The 18,676-nt window shown below is 44.2% G+C and overlaps 1 protein-coding gene across 4 annotated transcripts in view; it reads right to left on the reverse strand.

Moving 5' to 3' along the window:
• The window catches only part of RASSF8 (Ras association domain family member 8), a 129,692-nt gene that overhangs the window by 42,873 nt on the left and 68,143 nt on the right, over positions 1–18,676 (reverse strand). The window contains exons 2-3 of one of the 4 annotated variants that reach the window (XM_077935657.1): positions 2,797–3,736; positions 1,326–1,420 (exon numbers count right to left, since the gene is read on the reverse strand). The exons of 2 other annotated variants lie outside the window; for them this stretch is intronic. The gene's annotated coding sequence lies outside the window, so the exon portion shown is untranslated. The remainder of the gene's footprint in view (positions 1–1,325; positions 1,421–2,796; positions 3,737–18,676) is intronic. One more of the 4 variants, XM_028747598.2, reaches the window with a different exon arrangement.

Genomic DNA, 18,676 nt, shown 5'->3' on the forward strand with positions numbered 1-18,676 from the left:
GAAACATGCTCTTGAATACCACATGGAGTTTAGTGTGGATTATAGAAAAGGGGTCGATCAGTCGAGAAGGGTTAAAAACATTGTTAAGTTGGAGTTCCCACGAATGAAACAAGCAGGAGACAAGGGAAAATACGGTTATAAATATGATGAGAAGTTGCGGAAGGGACATGGAAGAGACTTAAGGGCCTCGGATACAAGGCTACCAGGTTAATGCGCTAGATCGATGGGACAATAAGGACTGACAAAACCCGGGACCAGGAGGAAGGGACGCTGGATGAAGATGGGATTGTTTCTACTATTAGGATTGTTTTATAAAATTGATGAATTGGCTCTAGTAAAAATGTGTAAAGAATTACGTAAGAATATAATGGCTAGGAGAAGTTGGTAAAAATAAGACGCAAGTTTCAAGTTTTGGTTTTTTAAATGTTGCAAAATTGATTGAACTAAAGTGGTTTTATGCTGTAATGTTATAAAGGAATATGAAAAAATGGATAATTAATAGGTAAAAATTTAATGTCATAATATATGAAAGGATTTGCTGAACCAATGAATTGAATTGGAATACAAAAAAGGGGGGCGTGAGGAGGTCCGGAAAACAAGCAAATGAAAAATAAGTAATGGAAAGATTGAATTGTTTTTTAACTGTTTTTATTTGGTGTTTTTTCATTTTCATTTTTTCTTTTTTTCTTTTCTCATTTTGTAATATTGTGAAAACCTTAATAAATATCTTTTTTTAAAAAAAAAGATATGCAAAGTACAGCTACTACAATCAACATACAGAAGAATAATAACCTTTCAGGAACACCTCCCCAGACCCAATACAAATAACCATGCCCTTTCAAGTCCTTTCCCCATAATGGTACAATTGGCACCCCTGGTTCATTTAAAAAAAAATAAAAAATGATGAAGCATACACAGGGAACAGGGACACAGAATGAGAGGTACTAGCAGCCATGTTTTTAGTTAAAGTCCCCCCCCCACAAAACTGCAGTCCACCACCCAATTGGGGGGGGGTGTTGCTGTTTTTAAAGTCAACAATTGCCATTTCCACCACTGTCAGATTTCAAAGTACTAGTGCCAGACCTTTGGCAAAACTACAGAAAGCTGAAATCATGCTTGCCAAAAACCAATCAGCAACCACTCTTGGAATATAGCTGTGCTGTCCTCATTGCTGCTAAGGCATTGCTATTATGTAATTAACTAGAAATTGAATTAAAATTGTAGTTCCACAAAGTAATTATAGTACTATATTCCCCACTGCAATCTTATGCCTCTCCCCATGTACTTATAACCACTGGGATTCAGGGGTGCTAAGACAAACATACCTTCTTGCCAGTGTTCGAAATTAGCCAGGTGTGTTTTGTGACTGGGGCAGGTCCAATTGTGACCAAGTGGAGATCTCTGGGTGCCAAGCTGGTGACTGGAGAAAGCAAAATGTCGCTTAGAGAAGAATCTGAAATATTTTCCTTGAATCTTGAATCAGTTTTATTCTGAATTGTTTGACTGATGTTTTAGTGTAAAACACTTTGAGATTTGTTCTTTAAAATATAAAGTGATATAGAAACAGAATGAATAATGATGATGATGATGATGATGCCATCGGGGGATGGTGCCTAGACATTCCATTGTGGTGACCGCAGCCTAGATTTAAGGTGCCATTTGGCGATTAGATTATATATCTGAGTTTCTAACACTGCTGCCTGCATTTTGTGGATCAGGCCAAAGCCCTATCTGGTCTAACATCCAAGGACTTAGCTACATTAATCAAATCAAATCAAATCAAATCAAATCAAAACAAAACAAAACACTGTTCTAAATGTGTTATAGCACTGTGACACCAGATGGCACTGTAGAGCTGAAACCAGAACATATGAAATTTTCCATTGTGAGCTTTAAAATGTTTTTCTTCAGAGTCTTTTTTTTATAGCTGTGTAGATGCAGCCCTAGTGTCAAGGTGCCCAACCAGATGCTCACAGGAGTACCTGAGCACAACAACACTCTCCAGACCTGCAATTCCTAGAAACTGACATTAGGAGACACAATGCCTCCAAGAGGGGCAGTCGCACATCGTCTTATCCTCCAACAATCCTGCAAGGCTGACTTGTCCAAGGCAACAAACTGCATTCAAGAGAAAAACCTTCCCCCTAATTAATGGCAGCAACCCGTCTACCTCTGTTCTAAATTTTATTTTTTATTAATGGAATTGAGCTTTACCACTAACATAAGAAAGAAAGCTCCCCACCCTTGAAGCGAACAAGGGTGTGAAGTGCTTTTGCCAGCAAGGCAGGCCTTCCACCAGCACCGGCACCTTCCTGCCAAGAGCCCCTTCCCACTGCTGTGCCCTTCCTGCTCCTGGCTGCCTCTCCCCTCCCTCCCTCCCTCCCCTGCCCAGGGCTGGTTTAGGGTGCTGGTTCTGGCTTTGTTGGGAGGGAGGAGAGGAAGAAAGGCCTGTGTGGCAGCTTTCATCCTCCCCCCTCAGTCATCTATGCACCATAACTGGAAAGCAACTTACACTTTCCTTTTGCACATCAACAGCAATTTGAATTGTGCGCCCATTTGTAAGTATAGACTATATAAAACTTCCATTTTTTTGCTATTATCAGATTACAGACAATACCAATATGTATTTGCCACACTCCTAATGATGTCAATCCAGATATATGCCCATCTTGGTAGAGAAATCCAGTCAGTCCAGTCTGTGTACTTAAGTTCTGCATTTTCTCCACAAAAATATGCTGAAGCTCAAATTGCCTTTCAATAGCTAATTTTGCATGCTAACTTCATTTTGCCAACTACCTTTATTCAATTTGCCAGGGTTCCAGCCTTCTGTCAATTTCCACTTTTTAATAGCTTGGTCTTCTAAGCTTTGCTTCCCTCTCTTTAGCTTAAGTCCAACTTCTCAAAGAGTGGAATAAACTCTGGCAGTGATCTACTGCTGATAAGAGAACTAGCAGTAGTTTCCTCTCCTCTGTGGAAGGAAACAGTGCAAGCTGTTGCATCATAGAGGGAGAGGAGAAAAAACAGGTGTAGTTCTGTTAAAATAATCTTAATTAGAGGAACTGAATTCACACTAAGGCAGTTGTTCTATGGGGTGGGTGGGTTAGTCCTGACCCTCGAAGAGGCGTTTGGGGGAGGGCATAGGGAAGGAGAAGAGGGCAAGCCCTGCTGCACAACCAAAAGTCATTGTGCAGAGGTTCTACTGAAGGGTAGTTGAATCCTAGCCAAAATATCCTTGCACCCAATCCACATATATTTTTCAACAGCAGCAGACTGTATGCAAAGGACAACAACAACAACAACAACAACAACAACAAAACAACAACAACAATAATATTTATACCCCACCCCTCTGGCTGGGTTTCCCCAGCCACTCTGGGCAGCTCCCAGTAGAATATTAAAAACAAGATAAAACATCAAACATTAAAAACTTCCCTAAACAGGGTTGCCTTCAGGTGTCTTCTAAAAGTCAGGTAGTTGTTTATTCCTTGTCATCTGATGGGAGGGCGTTCGACAGGGCGGACGCCACCACCGAGAAGGCCCTCAGCACTGGACCTCAGTGTCCGGGCGGAACAATGGGGGTGGAGATGCTCCTTCAGGGATACTGGGCCAAGGCCGTTGAGGACTTTCAGGGTCAGCACCAACACTTTGAATTGTGCTCGGAAATGTACTGGGAGCCAATGTAGGTCTTTCAGGACCGGTGTTGTCACTGGGCACTAGGATTGGGCATGCGAGAGTCCTGGAAAAGGCAACAAGTTTAGAAGGGGAGCCCAAGTGAAAGAGTCTGAGAACAATGCCTTAAAATGCAAAAGGAAATTACTTTCACCCTTACCATAGTTCCCACAAAGCCTGTAATTAACCATAAAAGTATCATGGTGTTAAAAGGTAAAGATTCCAAAAGCACAAATTGCTCTTTTGACACAAACTAGCCAGTCACCAGACGTGAAAACTTCCAAGACCTGATGGTGAAATCATTGTGTGGAAACCTAAACAAAGCCTGCCAGTTTTGAATAATTTACTGTCAGCATACTATTTTCCCATTCTCCGAAATCTGTCAAGTAAGCATAACCTTCCTCTTACCTAATGAGAGAAAATTAATCAAACTAGGCTTAATGATATGTAAGCAGATAAGGCCAAGTGGGGGACGCAGTTCTTACAATCTGTACAAATCCTTTAATGGAATGACGAAACCAACATAATGAAAACCAAACAAAGACTGAAAAAAGTAAACATCACAAATACTTAAATTCTCCTGGTAGTTAGAAACAGCTTCTCCAAGCATATAGGTGCTGAATTCATTCCTCCTTATCTGAATTTGATTGTCAGTTACAAACCAGTTTAAAATACTTTCTTCTGGGATGGCTTCTACTCCCTACTTGGAAGGCTCCCCATAGATCACTTGTAATAAAGACATAAAACACTGTGGAAACAAAGGGCTAAATGAAATGCTTCCGCCTCTTCCCAACAGTGGGGGAAAGGGCGGGGACAGGCTTTTTAAAATAAAAACTATATTTTCCATATTAAAACTTTATTTCTAGCACATGTTATTTAATGCCCCATCTAGACCAGCATCTAGTTCCCACAGTGGCCAATGGGTTGCCTGCAGAAAAACAAGAGCCCTCTCCCCTCCTGCGGTTTCCAGCAACTGGTATTCAGAGGCATCACTGCCTCCAACTGTGGAGGCAGAACAAAGTCATCAGGTTTAGTTGCCATTGATAGCCTTCTCCTCCTCCATGAATTTGTCCTATCCTCTTTTAAAGCCATCTTGGTTGGTGGGCATCACAGCCTCTGGTGGGAGCCAATGCCATCGTTTAAGGATGTGCTGTGTGAAGAAATAACTTTATCTGTCCTGAATCCATTCAGCTTCACTGGATGTCCATGAGTGTTATGAGTGAAGGGGGACGGACGGGCTTCGTTTTATAAACTTGTACCATGCCACCTCTTACTTGCCTTTTCTCTAAACTAACAAGTCCCAAACACTGAAGTCCTCCTTCCTAGGGGAGTTGCTCCATTCCCTTTCAGAACTATTTCCAACTCTACAATATCCCTTTTAACATGATAATGTAATAGGATCTGGTTGCATCAACCCACAGAGTCAGTCTAGCATGGGAAACTTGATCCATTTTTTTTTTACGAGACATTATATTCCATATCTTTCTAACTGATATAATTGTTTCAAGTTCTAACATATTTTGATACTATTGCTGTCCACCCAACCGAAGGAGCTGCATATGCATAGTGTAAAATTGCCCAGGTCAGAAAATTTACACTGGTTTTAGATTTCCAATACAGTGGTACCTCGGTTTCAGAACAGCCCTGTTTACGAACGATTCGGTTTACGAACTCCACAAAACCAGAAGCAGTGTCCTGGTTTGTGAACTTTACGTTGGTGTAAGGATGGAAGCCGAAAGGTGGAAGGGCACCGGTGGCGGGAGACCTCTTTAGGGAAAGCGCGCCTCAGTTTAAGAACAGACTTCCGTAATGGATTAAGTTCGTAAACCGAGGTACCACTGTATTTAGCATTTGATATTAAATAAGCTTGGTAATATAGTTCCAAATTTGGAATATCAAATCATCGTCCTCCTTTAATTTGTACTTGCATTTTCAATAAAGATATTCTTGGAATTGAAGAATCCCATAGACACTTCCTATTTTATCCATCTTAATGTAACACAATGTCCTAGAAAAACAAGTGCACTTCATTCAAGCGGCAATTTGATAAGAAACTCCCCCCCCCCCCGATGTAGAAACTATTCATTTGTACGAATTTGAAAAAGACCATTTGTTGAAGTGGATAATAAAAGTACCATTTAGAGATTTCTTTTCTATGTTGTGTAGACTTCATTATGCAGCTCTCACAGATGATACTTATTGTGAGGGGAAGACAAAAAAGTTTGCAAAACTTAGTACTGGTGAGGAAAGTTATTCTCACTGTACAGAATGTTCCCTGAAGCCATGGGAGAAGCATCTGAATGATTCTGTATGGGTTTCTAGATTCCTGCAGACTATTTCATATTCCTACCCTATTATGGGAGAATCCTCATTGATTCCATTTTTCACACCAGTCCAAACCCTCAGCTGCATTTGAGCAGTCACAATCCCAAAGTTCTACTATTCTATAAAAAAGTGGAAAAAGAGTATTGCAAAAGAATGCAATAATCAACCATAAATGTAGGTGTTAACAAGGCTATTAGTCTGGAAAACACAGTTTGAAACAGAAGCTTTAAACATAATCACTTTAAATCTATAAACTATGCATTGTCTCACTGGACTGAACAAATGCAAGGTCATTATAAAAGCTACAGCACAGATTGCGCAGGAGCAAGCACCACATTGTTTCACAATAAACTTTTTGAAATCAGGAAGAGAGTAAAGAGAGATCACAAACTCACATTCCTGAATAACATAGCAAGAGTTCACTTCCCAAGATAACATCATCCATTTTTCTTCTATATTAGGAGATTTAAAAGGAAAACAATGTACATGTGAAATTTGAATGGTTTTGATAGGTAAAAAAGGTAAAGGTAAAGGCGGTTAAGTCTGGTCAAATTCAACTATGAGATGAGATGCTCATCTCACTTTTCAGGCCGAGGGAGCCGGCGTTTGTCCACAGACAGCTTTCCAGGTCATGTGGCCAGCAGGACTAAACTGCGCAAGAGAACACCATGACAGAAGCCAGAGCGCATGGAAACGCCGTTTACCTTCCCACCGCAGTGGTACCTATTTATTTACTTGCACTGGTATGCTTTCAAACTGCTAGGCTGTCAGGAGCTGGAAGAGAGCAATGGGAGCTCACCCCGTCGCGGGGATTCGAACCGCTGACCTTCTAATTGGCAAGCCCTAGAGGCTCAGTGGCTTAGACTACAGTGCTACCCACGTCCTTATGGTTTTTATACAAGCACTTGAGCTGACTTTTTTAAATATGCCAGGCAGACTTGAAGTTCATGGGTTTTTTTTACATTAAGGAACCTTCAAATACAAAAACACTAACATTTTCTAAAGTAGTACAGACCGAGAATCACTCTACTACCTGATTGTACTTAGTTTGCAGCTCAGCTCCAAGTCAAGCGGGACAGATAGTAACAGGTCCAAAAAGAAATACAAAGAATAACTGATCTGATGGCTGAAAACTGCACAAAGAGCTTTCAAAGTATTGTTTTAACACAGACAAGCAAACTTTTGATAGTAAGAAAGATCACACATGAAAATTGTTACACCACCTTACCACTACATTCTCTCTGCTTACTGACAGTGAAGGGTAAAAACCAACTGCTGGTGCCAAAACTGAGTGCAAAAAATGTGTCATTAATCCCATAAACCTAATTCCCCATTCTTTCTTTAGCCCCTGAGGTAACTTAATATCCAATTTCCTGGACTGTGGTCTTGTCAGCTTTCCAACAACTTAAATAGGACAGGACCTGGTTAATAGGTGTTCTCCCATCCAAATGCAGCAACTGCATGAAGTATTGGTGACTCAACAGAGGCTGCCATAATGCTGAGACAGTTCCAAACACGATGCTTCTCTCTACCACAGAGTGCACCTTCTGATCGGCAAGCTCTAGGGCTCTGTGGTTTAACCCACAGCACCACCCACTCCTTTACCTTTTTTCTATGCACACTGCCTCATAAACGTCAACCATCTCTGACTGACTGAAAATAATAGAAACACACGAAGTAACATAAACAACAATTAAAGGGGGGGACTAGATAAACACAAACACCCACCCAAGAAATCTAAAAAAGATTTTTAAAAGACACATAGGCCCACATTTACTCAAGTTACTTAAAAGGCCTGGGTGAACAGAAAGTTCTTTACCTGGAGCTGGAAGGTCCACAAAGACAGCAGCAAGTGCGCCTTCTTGAATGCCACTACTGAAAAATCCTTCTCCTGGTACTTGAGAGTGACCATCTGGCAAGGGCACCCAGAGCAGGGCCTTCAAAGAGGCTTTTAAGGCTTGAGTAGCTACTTGTGAGACAGGATTGTCTTTTGATAGTCTGGTCACAAGCTTTTAAAAGGTTTAAGCCAGCACTTTAAATTGGGCCCCCCAAAATTGCAAGCCACTGGCACTGATAAAACAGACATAGTATGGACTAACAATAATATTTCATCCAGGTTTCCCCCAGAAAGGTGATCCAGCTATGCTGATGATTTGTTGAGGTATATGGAGTCTATGGCAATGCAAGTGTTTTAGTGCTCCTTAACTGGATCACACATACTAAAAATTTAAATATCAGTCAATTGAGTCATAGAGGCAAGTCCCCAGAAGTTGGCCTATAGAGACCTAAGAAACAGATTAGTGGAAAGTGGAATTGCAGCACATTAAATATCAAAAGCATGCAGCATCTATGCACATACAGGGCTTCTTTCACTCACAAAATGCGAAGACTCTGCAGCCTAAGTGTCAAGCTTTTGATAACAGTGGTGATGGGCTAGCTAAACACATAAAAGTGAAAATTATGTGTGAACGTAGTATCATTGAGCGGTATTTTGGCTACAAGGCCATTTTCTTTCACTTCCACTGAAGAAAAATCATATATACACATTGGAATAGATAAATTGTAAGTTGAAGGGCAATGTACAGTGGTGCCCCGCAAGACGAATGCCTCGCAAGACGAAAAACTCGCTAGACGAAAGGGTTTTCCGTTTTTTGAGTCGTTCCGCAAGACGAATTTCCCTATGGGCTTGCTTCGCAAGACGAAACGTCTTGCGAGTTCTTGCGAGTTTGTTTCCTTTTTCTTAAAGCCGCTAAGCCGTTAATAGCTGCTAAGCCGCTAATAGCCGTGCTTCGCAAGACGAAAAAACCGCAAGACGAAGAGACTCGCGGAACGGATTAATTTCGTCTTGCGAGGCACCACTGTATACCCAAAATGATCCCATAGAGAAAGGGTCCAAGAAACAGTATGTCCATTTACAAATTCAGTAATGATTGTGGGCTAGTTTCCAGGATATTCTACTGTCCTGATTTTCTGAGAAGTTAAGTGGATATAATTAGTGTTGTTTCCTGAAACTCAGGAACATGTCCAAAAGGAATTGAACAAAACATCTCTAGATTCCTCCAGCGACAATAAACAAGCATTCTCCTACTCCTAACATAAATGGGGAATCTAAAGTAGCAAAGTAAGATTCAAGAGTGCTAGCATAATCACTCAAAAATCCTTTGTGTTATTTTTCAATCAACACAATTGCTTTAAGCTTAGCATCCAAAGAGAGCCCTGAACCTTAAAACCACCACAAAACAACAATCATTGGGTAAAACTGCAATTATATAGCAGAACCAAGTAGAGTCAGCAAAGCCTATCAAAAGTCCCCAAGCTACATTATTTAACCCAGAGTACCCTTGGGGCTAACTGTATTTTTTTTTTTTTTAAAGGTACTGGGTTTTCCCATTTTTTAGCACATTGAAGAAGTTGGCAATTCAGCATTACTATGCCAACACTCTTTTTACAGACTATCAGGGAATGCCGTTTCACCAAGCCATCTTCTAGCTCAGTCCTCATTTTTTTTGACAGAATTCTGGACACCCAATATCCTGAACTGGCCTCACTGTGGAGCACCCTCCCTGCTATATTATCTTTTAATGTAAAGGTAAAGGTACCCCTGCCCGTACGGGCCAGTCGTGTCTGACTCTAGGGTTGTGCGCCCATCTCGCTTAAGAGGCCGGGGGCCAGCGCAGTCCGAAGACACTTCCGGGTCACGTGGCCAGCGTGACAAGCTGCATCTGGCGAGCCGGCGCAGCACACGGAAACGCCGTTTACCTTCCCGCTAGTAAGCGGTCCCTATTTATCTACTTCTTTTAGGTACTTGCTTAAACCATTATATCTGACATTTTAAGACTTCATATTTTATACCATTGTCTAACAAACCCAGAAGTAAATGTTCCGGTTTGCAAACTTCCTTTTGGAAGGCAAACGTCCAACGCGGCTTCTGATTGAGTGCAGGAAGCTCCTGCAGACAATCAAAAGCCACACCTTGGTTTTCAAACGTTTTCAGAAGTCAAACGGACTTCTGGAACAGATTCTGTTTGAGAACCAAACTACGACTATATACGATATGAAGAGAAACCAGAGTTTGCACCAAAGTGAAAAGAAGCAGTTTTATGGGTATGTCCATAGCAAAAGGAAGAACAAAAAAACAGTGGGGTCACTCAGAGGAGAAGATGGTGAAATGCAAACAGGGGACACAGAAAGGGCTGAACTCCTCAATGCCTTCTTTGCCTCAGTCTTCTCCGATAAAGAAAACAATGCCCGACCTGAAGAATTTGGAGCAAATGATTCAGCAGAGGAAACACAGCCCAGAATAACTAAGGAGATAGTACAAGAATACTTGGCTAGTTTAAATGTATTCAAGTCTCCAGGGCCAGAGGAACTGCATCCAAGAGTATTAAAAGAACTGGCAGATGTGATCTCAGAACCACTGGCAGTCATCTTTGAGAATTCCTGGAGAATAGGCGAAGTCCCGGCAGACTGGAGGAGGGCAAATGTTGTCCCTATTTTCAAAAAGGGGAAAAGAGAGGACCCAAATAATTATCGCCCAGTCAGTCTGACATCAATACCAGGGAAGATTCTGGAGCAGATCATTAAGCAAACAGTCTGTGAGCACCTAGAAAGGAATGCTGTGATCACCAATAGTCAGCATGGATTTCTGAAAAATAAGTCATGTCAGACTAGCCTGATCTCGTTTTTTGACAAAATTACAAGCCTGGTAGATGAAGGGAATGCAGTGGATGTAGCCTACCTTGATTTCAGCAAGGCATTCAACAAGGTGCCCCATGATATTCTTGTAAAGAAGCTGGTAAAATGCGGTCTTGACTATGCTACCACTCAGTGGATTTGTAACTGGCTGACTGACCGAACCCAAAGGGTGCTCATCAATAGTTCCTCTTCATCCTGGAGAAGAGTGACTAGTGGGGTGACACAGGGTTCTGACTTGGGCCCGGTCTTATTCAACATCTTTATCAACGACTTGGATGATGGACTCAAGGGCATCCTGATCAAATTTGCAGATGACACCAAACTGGGGGGGGGGGGGTGGCTAACACCCCAGAGGACAGGATCACACTTCAAAACGACCTTGACAGATTAGAGAACTGGGCCAAAACAAACAAGATTAATTTTAACAGGGAGAAATGTAAAGTATTGCACTTGGGCAAAAAAAATGAGAGGCACAAATACAAGATGGGCGACACCTGGCTTGAGAGCAGTACATGTGAAAAGGATCTAGGAGTCTTGGTTGACCACAAACTTGACATGAGCCAACAGTGTGACGCGGCAGCTAAAAAAGCCAATGCAATTCTGGGCTGCATCAATAGGAGTATAGCATCTAGATCAAGGGAAGTAATAGTGCCACTGTATTCTGCTGTGGTCAGACCTCACCTGGAGTACTGTGTCCAGTTCTGGGCACCACAGTTCAAGAAGGACACTGACAAACTGGAACGTGTCCAGAGGAGGGCAACCAAAATGGTCAAAGGCCTGGAAACGATGCCTTATGAGGAACGGCTAAGGGAGCTGGGCATGTTTAGCCTGGAGAAGAGGAGGTTAAGGGGTGATATGATAGCCATGTTCAAATATATAAAAGGATGTCATATAGAGGAGGGAGAAAGGTTGTTTTCTGCTGCTCCAGAGAAGCGGACACGAACTACAAGAAAGAAGATTCCACCTTCCATTAGGAAGAACTTCCTGACAGTAAGAGCTGTTCGACAGTGGAATTTGCTGCCAAGGAGTGTGGTGGAGTCTCCTTCTTTGAAGGTCTTTAAGCAGAGGCTTGACAACCACCACATTTGCTGGGTGGGAGGGGTGTGCCAGACTGTGTGATGCGTCACTCAGAGTTGCAGTCCCCATTTCACCCAGCAAATGTCAATGGGCACCAGTTGAAGGCTGGCTCAGCTGGGGGCAGAGGCACAACTCCACTCTGTCAGGATATCTAGAAATGTTGTTACGTCTTTGCTGTGACTGGGTGTCCTTCGGGAAAGCTGGAGCTGAGAAACATTAGTGACTAAGTTGAGAACTACAGATGAAGGCAAATTAAGATGTTTGCATGAGATAATAGTTCTCACCAATTGGTGCCTTAGCTCCCTGAAAATATCATCTGAATATGCTACTGTTTTACACAACCCTACACGAAACCTGCCCCTAAGTTTTTAATTTTCTAGCATGGTGCAGCGCCTGTGATAATATTAGGCTTTAACAGAAACATGGAAGACTCCAGTTTAAAACTCTTTGGCTAGGAAGCGCATTGGATGGGGCCTTGGGCAAGTTGCTCTATCTCAGCTTCACCTACATGAAATAGGTTTGCTTCTGGGCCTGTGTGATGTATTGCTACATCGTTCAGTACAAGTATGAAGTCTGCATTGTGGTAAGCATTTCATTTAATTTGCCCTGGCAACATATTGCAAACCGTGTTCAAAATTCCAGGGGGCAGTATAATTGTGGGCCACCCTGTATATGGTGATTGCTGGCTGCTGCCTTCCAAGGGGCAGGAAGGGGAGGAGAGGAGGAGGAGCCAAACCATTGGAGCTGGTTCCCTCTGGATGGCTTCCCTCTCGGCTCCCTTTCCCCTCCCTTCTCCCGTTGATGGCAGTCTAGTGTCCCAATCCCTGCTGTGCCTTCCTTGTGGTTCGTGTCAGCCGATGGCAGAACAGTTCCAGGCTCAGCGCTTTGCCATAACTGCTGTGTTTCCTCTCCCCACTCTGGCTGCTTCGTCGCAGTTCAGCCAGTTGTCAGGCACAGAACTGCCCAGCACCTCCTTTTCCTCTGCCTGCCCCACTTTCCTTGCTTGACAGGCTGCTCCCATTTTCACACTGGCTGCCCCTGCTCCTTCACCCACTCACCCCATCTCCCCCACCCACAGATCTCCACGGCTGCTCCATCGCCCAATCTTCACGCAAACCCTACATAGTTCCATGTTTCAGACACTGTGATATCTTGCTATATCGCAATGTTTAGCTGTCATGATGTTGAAAACCAAATTATCGCCCAGCCCTACTTGCTGCAACACACTATCTAATTTTTGGAGGAAGAGTGATTCAAATGCAACCCAAAACCTATGAAAGAAACTTACCCCATAGATCATTACTGAACTCCTCCTCAAGAATAGGGCAGCTACCATGTTTTAAGACTGGTATAGCACTAGGTGTAGAGAAGAATTATTTAAGATTCAATGCAGCTTTTATAATGTAAGCATTTACTCATGATTTACAGTTCACCTAAACCTAATGGGATTGTAACAGGTAACAGCCACTGTGTATTAAAAGATTAGCCCCTGCCCTTGAACAATGCGCTGAATTATACAGGCCAGGGAGAAACTAAAGAACCGAAACTCAGGGAGAAACAAGGTCAGCTGCAGGTTTTTCAGTGTTAAGAGGCAGCTGATAATGAATCTTCACTAGCCATGCCAGTAATTTCCTTTTTAAAAGCAAAGGTAGTAAAATCTAGGGGGGAGGGGAGGGGATCTGCAATGCTTTTCAGACTGTTTTACCACATAAATTCTTCTCCCCTTGTTCTTCTCTTCCTCCTCCATGACTCTACACTTTCCGGTAATTGATGATGATGATGATGATGATGATGATGATGATGATGATAATAATAATAATAATAATAATAATAATAATAATAATAATAATAATAATTTATTATTTGTACCCCGCCCATCTGGCTGGGTTTCCCCAGCCACTCTGGGCGGCTTCCAACAAAGATGAAAAATACACTAAAATGTCACATATTAAAAACTTCCCTGAACAGGGCTGCCTTCAGATGTCTTCTGAATGTCAGGTAGTTGTTTATCGCTTTGACATCTGATGGGAGGGCATTCCACAGGGCGGGCGCCACTACCGAGAAGGCCCTCTGCCTGGTTCCCTGTAACTTGGCCTCTCGCAGTGAGGGAACCGCCAGAAGGCCCTCGGAACTGGACCTCAGTGTCCGGGCAGAACGATGGGGGAGTAGACGCTCCTTCAGATATACTGGACCGAGGCCGTTGAGGGCTTTAAAGGTCAGCACCAACACTTTGAATTGTGCTCGGAAACGTACTGGGAGCCAATGTAGGTCTTTCAAGATCGGTGTTATATGGTCTCAGCGGCTGCTCCCAGTCACCAGTCTAGCTGCCGCATTCTGGATTAGTTGTAGTTTCCGGGTCACCTTCAAAGGTAGCCCCACGTACAGCGCATTGCAGTAGTCCAAGTGGGAGATAACCAGAGCATGCACCACTCTGGCGAGACAGTCCACGGGCAGGTAGGGTCTCAGCCAGCGTACCAGGTGGAGTTGGTAGACAGCTGCCCTGGACACAGAATTGACCTGCACCTCCATGGACAGCTGTGAGTCTAAAATGACTCCCAGGCTGCACACCTGATCCTTCAGGGGCACAGTTACCCTATTCAGGACCAGGGAGTCCTCCACACCAGCCCGCCCCCTGTCCCCCCAAAACAGTACTTCTGTCTTGTCAGGATTCAACTTCAATCCATTAGCCACCATCCATCCTCCAACCGCCTCCAGGCACTCACACAGGACCTTCACCGCCTTCACTGGTTCTGATTTGAAAGAGAGGTAGAGCTGGGTATCATCTGCATATTGATGGACACCCAGTCCAAACCCCCTGATGATCTCTCCCAGCGGCTTCATATAGATGTTAAAAAGCATGGTGGAGAGGACGGAACCCTGAGGCACCCCACAAGTGAGGGCCCAGGGGTCTGAACACTCACCCCCCCCACCACTTTCTGAACACGGCCCAGGAGGAAGAAGCGGAACCACTGTATGACAGTGCCTCCAGCTCCCAGCCCCTGAAGACGGTCCAGAAGGATGTTATGGTCGATGGTATCAAACGCCGCTGAGAGATCCAGCAGAACTAGGAAACAGCTCTCACCTTTGTCCCTAGCCCGCCGGAGATCATCAACCAGTACGACCAAGGCAGTTTCAGTCCCATGATGAGGCCTGAATCCCGACTGGAAGGGATCCAAATGGTCCGCTTCTTCCAGGCTTGCCTGGAGTTGTTCAGCAACCACTCGCTCAATCACCTTGCCCAAGAATGGAAGATTTGAGACTGGGCGATAATTGGCCATCGTGGCCGCATCTAAAGATGGTTTTTTAAGAAGCGGTTTAATAACCGCCTCTTTCAGCGGGTCTGGGAAGGCTCCCTCACGGAGGGAAGCATTCACCACCCCACGAAGCCCATCGCCCAGTCCTTTCCGGCTAGCTTTTATAAGCCAGGATGGGCAAGGATCCAGGAGACAGGTGGTTGGCTTCACTCGTCCAAGCAGCCTGTCCACATCCTCGGAGGTAACAGATTGGAATTGATCCCACACAACTTGACTAGACAGGACTCTAGCACTCTTCCGCCCTGGCCCTGCTCCCACGGTGGAGTCTACTTCTTCCCGAATCAGAGCGATTTTATCTGCAAAAAAACTTTGCAAAATCATTGCAGGAGATCATGTGGCCCGTACTGGGCCCCGATGTCGCAGGTGGTTCCGCTAAATTGTGAACCACCTGAAAAAGTCTCCTGCTGCTGTTTTCTGCAGATGCAATAGAGGCGGCGAAGAATGTCTTCTTCGCCGTCGCTATCGCCACTTGGTAGGCTCGACGTTGAGCTCTAACCTGTGTCCGGTCAGATTCGGAATGAGTTATCTGCCACCGGCGCTCTAGCCGTCTCAACGATTGTTTCATTGCCCTCAGATCCGTGGAAAACCACGGGGCTGTCCGGGCTCCATGCAATCGGAGAGGGCGCTTCGGAGTCAAACAGTCAATAGCCCTGGTTAACTCCACATTCCAGCGGGCCACCAGGGAATCGGCTGAAAGGCCATCAACATGGGATAAAGCATCCCCTACCACTCTCTGGAAACCATTTGGATCCATTAAGTGGCGGGGGCGGACCATCCGAATCGGTCCCACCTCCCTGCAGAGGGGATGGGTTGCAGAGAAGTCCAGTTGCACCAGGAAGTGATCTGACCATGGCACTTCTTTCGTTTCGCTTTTACTTAGTGTCAGATCACCAACATCCATAGAGGTAAACACCAGGTCCAAGGCATGTCCATGGCTATGGGTTGGGCCAGACTTATTCAGGGACAGCCCCATGGAGGCCATGCTTTCCACGAAGCCCCGAGCGGCCCCTTGTAAGGTCGTGTCGGCATGGATGTTAAAATCTCCTAGGACAACCAAGCTAGGTGTCTCCAAGAGAACATCCGCCACAACCTGAAGCAGCTCGGGCAGGGAATCCTTGGTGCAGCGGGGAGGTCGGTACACCAAAAGGAATCCTGTACTGCCCCTATTGCCCAACTTCCAGAACATGCACTCGGAAAACTGGGTCTTCCCAATAGGACGCCTGGTGCAAACTAATGACTTCCTAAAAATCACTGCAACCCCCCCTCCCCGCCCACAAGGCCTGGGTTGCTGTGCGTAAGAGAAACCTGGTGGACAAGCAGCGGCAAGGACAGGCCCATCTGCTTCATCCAACCAAGTCTCTGTTACACATGCCAGGTCAAGTCCTCCATCCATGATCAAGTCATGGATGGCAGTGGTCTTAGGAATCATTGACCTGGCATTGTACAGCAACACTTTCAGGTCATGTGGGTATCCCTTGCTGATTCTAGTATCCATCCGGTCAGGACCAGACCCGGAGGCAGGGATAGTCCTCAGACAACGACTAAACCTGCCTCCTCTGTAATGACATGGTCTGTTCTTAGCGTAACTCCTCCTCCTACCCGTGATCCCTGAGATCGGTTGTCCCAGTGCATCCCCCCATGTGGAACATGCCCCAGCCATTTTGTTGGCTGGGACCTACTTCCCAGCAGCCCTGACCCCTCCCCTTAAGAACAAAATAACACCTTAAAAAAACAAAAAACAAAAAAATACAAACAAAAAAACAATAAAAATTACAAAAACATAAAATCAAACAAATTCCCAGGCCCAATAAACATCCATCCCACCCACCCCCCACATACAAAAAATTCAAAAGAAAATTTTTAAAACATTTTAAAAGCACTCTGCACCCCTCCAGCAGTAACAGCAACTGTCCTAGTGAGGCCCGTCAGGCCCTGCCCTGGGCCAGGTGGTAAGTGGCAGGAAGGAGCAGGGCCCCCAGACACTCACACAGGAGAGTCCTCCTGGGCAGCAGAGCACAGCAGTCCCTGTGAGGCTTCAGGCCCCTCCCTGGGCCAGTTGGTAAGTGGCAGGAAGGAGCAGGGCCCTCAGACACTCACAGGAGAGTCCTCCTGGGCAGCAGAGCACAGCAGTCCTTATGAGGCTTCAGGCCCCGCCCCGGGCCAGGTAGATGGTAAGTGGCAAGAGCAGGGCCCTGAGACACTCACACAGGAGAGTCCTCTTTGACTCTTTGTTAACTGTTGTATACAAAATGTATAATAGTTGGAAGCCTGAGTTTAATGTGGATACAGTATAAATATCTGCTATAGTTATATTTATACAAAAACATAAATAAAAAGCATTTTCAGGGAAAGCAAAACACTTTTTTAAAAATTGAAATATTCTAATTTTAGCTGTTTCACACACAAGCAACACACAAATATTGGAATAAATTTTGTTCACAAGGTCACAGCAACAGCACAGTGTGGAGCTATGCTTCTTCAGCACAGGATGGCTCTCAGTAATAATGACCTCTAATTTAACTTTTCCCGGCAATAAAATGTCTATCTGGTGGAGCTGAGGTCCAACTCATCAGGGCCCAACATGTAGATGACTGCTATTTTAAATCTTTGACATTAGTTTAGAAAGGTCATATTATTTAAATTTTTATGTGCTTGAAAGCCTGACTATGTTGCCATGTGTCTACAGTGTTCTTGTTCCACCACTTAATGGCCAGCCGTGTCCAATAAGAAAGCACCATTTTTACTCTCAACAGTCCATTAAGTTTACAATTAAAACAACAAAAGACCCAGTAGCCTACATATTGCAAGCTACAACAGCTTTCATTGGCTTTAACAAGAATGTAACCAAAAGCCTCATGATATTTCCCTGTTCTATGAAAACCTATGCCTGGTTTGCCCAAGTACAACATCTGAAATGTCAAGGTTACCCAGAGCATTTCCAATGGGAAGATTTCTGACCCATGCAGACCAAGTGACCTGTAAGAAATTGGTGAAGACTTATGTGGCAACAGCTGTTGGAAATGGCACATTTTAGAGAGACACAATCTTCACCTCTGGATCTTAATGCTTTGTGTAATGCAATGAGTCACTTGCTGGAGACGGGAATGTCGCACCAGCGCGGAAGGAGGAAAAAACTTAAAACACATAGCAGAGTTTCCAAAAAATTGACCAGAGGCTTCATCCAGCAGAGCTTTACTGGTGCTGAAGGCAAATGAGCATAATGGTCACAAAACCAATACATTTAGGATTGGCATAGTCCTAATAACCCAGTTGCAGCACTTGCAATAAAACTTACAAAACCTATACTAAGTCTAAACCATAACACTACTGTATAGCATACAGAACACTAGAACAAAGAGAGATAGAAAACAAAGAGTGAAATCCAGGCTCCCCCTGGCCTTACTATTATAGTCAGTACGACCTTGACAGAAACATAACTGAACCAGTTTAAACCAGCTGTACTCAGCTTCCCAGAGAAATAACCCAAAAATCAAAAACTTTCTTCCTGTTTATGGCACATAGAAAGAAACATTTCACAAAGAGAAGAAACCTTCTAGAACCCTCTTGAACTAATCAGAATAGGAAAGATCTCTACA

The sequence above is a fragment of the Podarcis muralis genome, chromosome 10, assembly GCF_964188315.1.
Source record: "Podarcis muralis chromosome 10, rPodMur119.hap1.1, whole genome shotgun sequence".
In the NCBI taxonomy this organism is placed as follows: domain Eukaryota; kingdom Metazoa; phylum Chordata; class Lepidosauria; order Squamata; family Lacertidae; genus Podarcis; species Podarcis muralis.